The sequence below is a fragment of the Lissotriton helveticus genome, chromosome 9 (genome assembly GCF_964261635.1).
Source record: "Lissotriton helveticus chromosome 9, aLisHel1.1, whole genome shotgun sequence".
NCBI classification, from domain to species: Eukaryota; Metazoa; Chordata; class Amphibia; order Caudata; family Salamandridae; genus Lissotriton; species Lissotriton helveticus.
In genome coordinates this window covers 337,596,610-337,603,665 of record NC_136070.1, presented here as the reverse complement: position 1 = coordinate 337,603,665, position 7,056 = coordinate 337,596,610, and the positions used below count along the sequence as shown (strand labels likewise).

Here is a 7,056-nt window from a genome sequence, read left to right as displayed (position 1 = left end):
AAGGTTTTAAAATAAATTATTATAACACGTTCACGGCTGGAGTGTGTTAAGGTTTTGAAATAAACTATTATTACCTACTCAAATCATTAAAGACGTTCTGTTTTTATGCCCGGACAACGTCGGGACGGGCTGCTAGTATATATATATAGACATTTGGGGTCCTTCCGAGATCATTCCTCCCGTCGTCAGGTGGCGTAAAATACGGCGAACCCAAGCCGTTACTCGTAATTATCCAAAGTTGCTTGAATCAGCAAGTACGCACTCGGAGACAGATTCAGATGAAAAAAGTCTTTATTCCCAAATTACGCTACGCGTTTCAACACAATCCTGTGTCTTGTTCACACGAAATGCTTCGATGTTACAAGCATTTTTGAAAAACAGAGAAACCACCAACAACATAGACAAGGGCATGTTAGTCTAACAGTCACATGAAGTTCTATGTGTTTGTATCCGCCATTTTTAAGTGGTGAAAAACTGTTAAGTATCACAGCCTGCACCCTTTTAAATCCATTTATATACACTTATATACATGAATAAACAGGTTATTTGAGATTTACATTAACATCAGAAGAAAATGCCCCCTGAATTTATAACTCATAATGATCCTTTTCTTTCCGGACCCAATGATAAGTACAATCTAAATTAATTTTTTAGAATAATACCATCACAGTAACCCCTTGATTTCATAAATATCTGGCTTATGAATACATTGCTTTCGGTTTAGTACCCGTTGTGTTGAGATCCCCGAGGGTTTTCGATTGCATAATTCTTCAGCGGGAGTGTTAGCCATTGCTAAGTGGTGCAATCAGAATATTGAGACTCGTAATAACCTGGTAAGGATAGAACCTTACGAACCCACGTTAAAACCTCTTATTCAAAGACATAAATATTCTTCAACATTACATTCGGTCTAGTGCCCTTAATACACGGATTCCTTAGTAGAAAAGTAAACATCAGTTTCACCATCCATATGAAGACCTACCATATTACCTGTCCGCCCTGTTCTATCTATCTGTGGTGTTTTACAAATGCCATAATCATTGCGTAGTCTAGTGCTCAAAAAGTGCAAAATATAAATCCTTCTGAACTAACTTTCAGCCCCCATGGATTAAAAGGAAGAGAGAAGTCAAAAATAGTGGGGTAACCAGTGTTGTGCCCAGGGCAGTGAAGGGGAAATTCCTCTCGTGTCCTAAAAAGCAATATAATAAGAATAAGGTTAAAATCTAGTTGCATTAAAGAATATATACAGTGATCTCATAGAGAAAATCAGTATACAGGCCAAATCAATATCTGTTACAGTTCATTAGTTACCGATATGTTCTGTGTAAGCATCTCTGTGCCTACTCTTATGATCATTATGTGTACAAATGAGTTGCTAGTTCCTCGTCAAGGTTATGGCCACCAGGAAACTTGTCTCGAGGTCCAAAATCCACCTTGATTCCCGTTTTCTGAGTGCCAGCAGTCGATTTCCCCCTCTTTTTCCAATGTTCACCTGTTCCACTGCATAATATCTAAGTAGGGAATTATTGGATTGATGACACTCAGAAAAATGTCTGGCGATTGGATATCTAACATCCGTGTGGGTAATGGCTCTAAGATGTTCCTGCACTCGTTTCTTAGCCATACAGATGGTACTGCCCACATATTTCTTGTGACAGGGACATTCCAAGACGTATACCACGTATATAGAATTACAGGTCAGAAATTGTTTGATCTCTCTTGGTTTCGGATTACCTGGTATTTCCACTTGTTTAACCATCACGCTGGCCTTACATGCACGACAATGTCCACAGGGATAAAATCCTTTTAAACCCTGTACATGTTGTTTTTTGTTATCAGTGACATCTCCTTTTACCAAGATGTCACGTAAGTTGCGTCCTCGCCTGTAAGTGATGCATGGTCTTTCTCTTATTCGTGGACCAATGATGCTATCTGACTTAAGGATGGACCAGTTATCTGTTAGTATTCTACGGATCTTATTGGATTCGTTATTGTATGTAGTTATTATTCTAGTCTTTACCTCCTCCTCCCCATCACTGGTTCTTACTTTAGGTAGAAGTGTATCTGCTCTGTCAATCTCAGAGACTTTGGAGACTGCTTTTTTAAGTACCCAATCGGGATATCCTCTCTCACGAAATCTAGATAACATGATAGTTTGTTCAGCAATAAATCCTTCTGGATTACTACAATTTCTTCTGGCCCTAAGTAGTTCGCCAAATGGAATGCTCCATTTGAGCGGTTCAGGGTGGGCACTGAGGGCGTGCAACAGACTGTTGCCCGCCGTCTCTTTCCTGTGGAGCCTTGTGACAAGATTACCTTGACTGACCTGTATTTCAGTATCCAGAAACTCTACACATTCACTGCTGATTTTACTGGTGAGATGTATATTATACCCATTGATGTTGAGTTTTTGGATAAAGTTCTCGGCTTCAATGTGAGTACCGTACCATACAATAAACAGGTTGTCTATGTACCTGATCCAAGTACCCACTTTAGCAAAATGTTCCTTACGGTGTGCATCGTTCCTTATTTCCTCCTCCCACTTACCCAGGAAGAGGTTGGCAAAACTAGGTGCAAAGGCCGAACCCATTGCCACGCCACGGATTTGCTTGAAAATGTCCCCATCAAACATGAAATAGTTATTTCGTAGACACATTTTCATCATGTCCATGATTATGTTCGTGTGGTCTAGGTAACATATGTTTCTGGTCTTAAGATAGTGGTAACTGGCTTCCATACCTTGGACGTGGTCTATGGTGGTATACAGAGCGCTTATGTCCAAGGTAATGAGCAGAGAGCCCTCTACCCATTGTAAGTTATTAATTTTGTTATGGAAGTCAGTCGTGTCTTTGGTGTAGGAGGGTAACATGCAAACGTATTCTCTCAGGAAGTGATCAATGTATTTAGATACATTTTCAATGACACTTCCAATAGAGGATACTATGGGTCAGTAGGGTCCTTATGGACCTTAGGCAAAAGGTAAAAGATGGGTAATTTCGGATATTCGTTTTTCAGAAATTTAAATTCCTGCCAAGTTATAAGACCTTCATTCTGCCATTCCGTGAGTTTCCCCCAGGTCTCCATGATACTCTCATGATAAGCATTGATGTTACTTCTACAATAGAAAGCATTAGTTTCCAGTTGTCTTAGGGCTTCCTTGACATACACATATATATATATATATATATATATATATATATATAACAGGATGTAATTTACAATGCGTATCATGTGATCAAGGCACTTGTAGTGCCGAAACGCGTAATGCTGCTAGCACTGATGGCGGACTCAAGGAAATAAAGAAAATATGCACCCTAACTGTGGTCCATGCTCTGTGTTTTCCAAGGAGTGGCAAGGAGTTTGTTGGACATATATATATATATATATATATATACAAACACACACACACACACACACACATTTTATTTTTCTTTGTATTAGGGATTATACTTTATTTACGGTCGATTTGATTATATAACTTACTTTTAACAGTAGGTGGCACTGTAACTCTGTGAGTGAAACCGCAGTACTGCTTAGCAGTTGGATCACCTCAGTGTTGAAGCCAAATGCACACAAAATGGAGAATGGGCGACTTTATTTGTGTTAGGGGTATAACCACTATTAAATATAAAATATGTTCTGAAAATGTTTTCGTTGCCCATTTAATGTATGACTGAACCACTAATTTAAATTGACTTATTTTTTCCAATTACTATCTATAGTGAACCTCTCAGTTATCGAGATCCACCATCTTGGTGGTGGTATTTTTTTAATTGTGTGAATCATAACGCTAACTACATAATTTACAAAGATATGATAATTCTATAAACATGAGGGTTGCAGCTCCATTACCATAGATTTTGATCTTGCAGATTCCATGCAGTCCAAGATGACTCTGTTCCAAGGTTGGTTGGAAATGAACATGCCTTTTGGCCAGAAAGTTTTGGGTTTAAGTGAATTTGAGGTATTGCAGAATTGGAGAGATACCATCTTCACCAATTTACTCAATAGGGCATGCTAACAATATGTCTGTCATTGTCGGCTTGACGGAATCAAGAGAAGGGTAATTAATGGTAAGGGTAAAAATGTTTTTATTGTTTGATTAACTAAAATCATTACACGTATAAATGTAAGATAAAAAGCTAAAAGCGCCCCTGTGCAACCAAGATCAGTGCTAAAATGCGATTAGGGCCGCCAAAGGACCATTCAATGCAAATTCGTAGTTTACAAGAGCCAGAACATCTAATCTTGACATTTGCAAATTTGTAAAGTACAGAGATAGAAATGCAATGTAGAACCGGATGATGATCTGTGAATCATCTTTGTAGCTGAATCAAGTAAAGCTGAGGATTGATTCAATCAAGGGGAAGGTACAGCAGATGTTGAAGAGGAGTGGAGAAATAGGTGAGCTCTGAGGGTCATAGGTACCGAGGCAGTAAGGTCCAGAGATCTAGAGTAGTATGGAGATAACATGGTACTGATTGATACGGAGGACGAAATCCAACGAAAGCCTTTCCCTTTGATTTCCACATTCTGGAGTCTACTGAGTAGTGTTGGGAGGGTGTTTTGAAGACAGAAGAGAGTCCCAAAGAGGGAGTAGGCCTGTCTCATTTGAATCAGCCAGCATTGCAGTAGCCTTTGTAGTTGATACTTTGATAGATTTGATCTCGCTGCAGGAGTGGAAGCCAGCCAGTGCATCCCAAAGAGGATTGATTTTTCAGTAAATTCCAAGGGGTGTAGACTGCATTTTACGTTATTTTGGCGAAGAAGCATTCAGTGGTTATGGCTCTGTAAGTAACAGTGTTATTTCTATCCAGAACATCTTTCTTTAGAAGAGGATTAATGACTGAACATTTGAATTCATTTAGCATGGTACTTGTTTTGAGCAAGGTACCAGTTACCAGTGCAACTTTCATATAGATATACTTCAGGGGGCAATAGTCTGATGGTGATTAAGCATTTATGCTGTATGGATCAGTTCTCTAAAGAGTGGGGTTAACCATGGAAGAGAAGGTATGTAAGGGGTTTCTTTCTCTTTTCACTTGTGTAAGTCTGGTTTAGAATCTAGACTATTTGTATCTTTGACCCAAAGAGTGTGCGTAGTTTTGGCATTTCCCATTAAATAAAAGGCCAATGTATCACAAAGCTTTAACAGAGCATCCATTTAATTTGGAGAAGCAGGTGTGTTCCTTAATTCTTCAGGGGATGAAACAAAGGAGAAATATTTTGTTTTCAGTTTTCTGATCGTTGCTCTGAAAAGGTGCAGTAAGTAGTGAGTTGCATCACTTTCTGCTGTGTAATATTGTTCTCCATCTGTGTCTGAATAGTTTGCTGGTATTGTTGAGTGATGGAAGCTCCCTGGAGATCCATTTCTTTGACCAGTTGTTATTTGATTGTGGATGGTTTTTCCACAGTATGATTGTGTTGAATGGTTTTAACACCCATTCATTACATTTTTGAACTCCCATTGTCAAGCATCTTATTGTTTTGGTAGAACGTCTTGAGCATGTAACAGTAGTATTATTGGAGAGGACTACTATTTGGAGTTGCAACATTTGGGTAGTGATGCTGATAAAAATGGCAATGTAGTTACTCCAGGAAGTGCTATGTCTTTAAAAGTAGCTATGTATCCATTGCGATCAGAATATGTGTAGGATCCGTAATGAGCAGCAAGAGTTGAAAAACTCTAAGCTCGCACATTATTTATCTTGCTGAAGTTTGTTCATTTTTTAATCATAGAAGTACTGAGTGTTAATGTTACACAAAACACACACTTTTCGAGTGAAGGTGGGGGGGGGCTCTGGGGGGTGGGGGGAGAGCACTGAATGCCCCTCCCATCCCTGAATCCCTACATATCAATGTAATCATAAGCATGTAGTAGAAACCAGGGAAATGATAGGAGAAAAACACTGCACTGGAATCTCCCTTCAATAGATTTGGCTCAAGTGAGAATCATATTGTTTCAAGTAGAAGCAGGCTTACCAGTTATGTTAGCCAAAGATGCTATCACAGGCATTTGACAAACATGAATAGCAGTCATAAACCGCAGGAATCCAAGAAGACAAGCTGGACCTGAGCTGAAAAGGCAAAGGTTAAGGAAATACAAAAGAAAAGTTCCCTGACACAACAAACACAGAAACAGTGTGGGTAAAAGGGAAGGCCCCTAGCTACTAAGGGAATAAAAAGGGGTACAAGTAAAAGTGGGAGACATAATTGCCTGGTAACAACTGTAACAGAAATTTACAACAACCACACAAGTTACCAGGAGCACATTTCAAAAGGTGCCCCCTGCACTAACCAGGAAAATGCGCCGCATTATAGTGAATGCACTGCCCTTGGGGAAGCCTCGAACTTGGTGGAAAAAGTAGCCGCTATTTTGAAGCCGCACCGTGTTTCACTGTGCAGGCAGCAGCCAGCCTGCACTTTGAAGGGGGATTAGAGATGCACTTGCCAAGGGTGTAGTGAGTTACTGCACCCGCCTGCAAGGGGATGTCAGGGGGAGTCCATGGGACCCCCTTTTTCCCCTCCAAAGGGATGCCATCAGGGGATGCACTGACAGTGTGCCACCTGACAGCTTCTTTGCCTCTGCCCCCACATCTGTAATGCAAAGATGGAGCAGAGGCAAAGGGATTCCCTCATTTGAATGGGGTCATGGTCCCATGCAAATGAGGGTATGCCCTCTGATGATAGTACTTGTGCTTTAAGTGCACCAGCACTACTGGTATTACAGAAGGTGTCGCACAAGCATCTGCAGCCACTTCTGTCATACCAAAGTGCCCTGGGGACACACAAAGCGGGCGCAAACACCTCTAGCACCCCCTTGGCACTATGGTAATACGGCTCCAGGTGTCTGCTCCATGTTGCTTTGGCTTTAAATACTATCTCTCCCAAGTCTCTTCCTGCAGTGCACCCATAAACAGCAAGTGAATCTGAGAAGGCAATACTCTCCTTTGCAGTCTAGTGTTTGTGAGTAGTCAATGTCCAAATTCCTATTCTTCGAGGTATAAAACCCCTTCGGGCCATATGCTTAATCCAGACCCTATGCCATCTATTCAT

At 40.4% G+C, this 7,056-nt stretch overlaps 1 long non-coding RNA gene across 2 annotated transcripts in view; it reads right to left on the bottom strand.

The window, feature by feature from the left end:
- Positions 1–302: 302 nt before the first annotated feature.
- Positions 303–7,056, bottom strand: part of LOC144782743 (uncharacterized) — a 264,368-nt gene continuing 257,614 nt past the window's right edge. For both annotated transcript variants that reach the window (XR_013601237.1, XR_013601236.1), the window contains one exon: positions 303–1,189. This is a non-coding gene — a long non-coding RNA (uncharacterized LOC144782743). The remainder of the gene's footprint in view (positions 1,190–7,056) is intronic.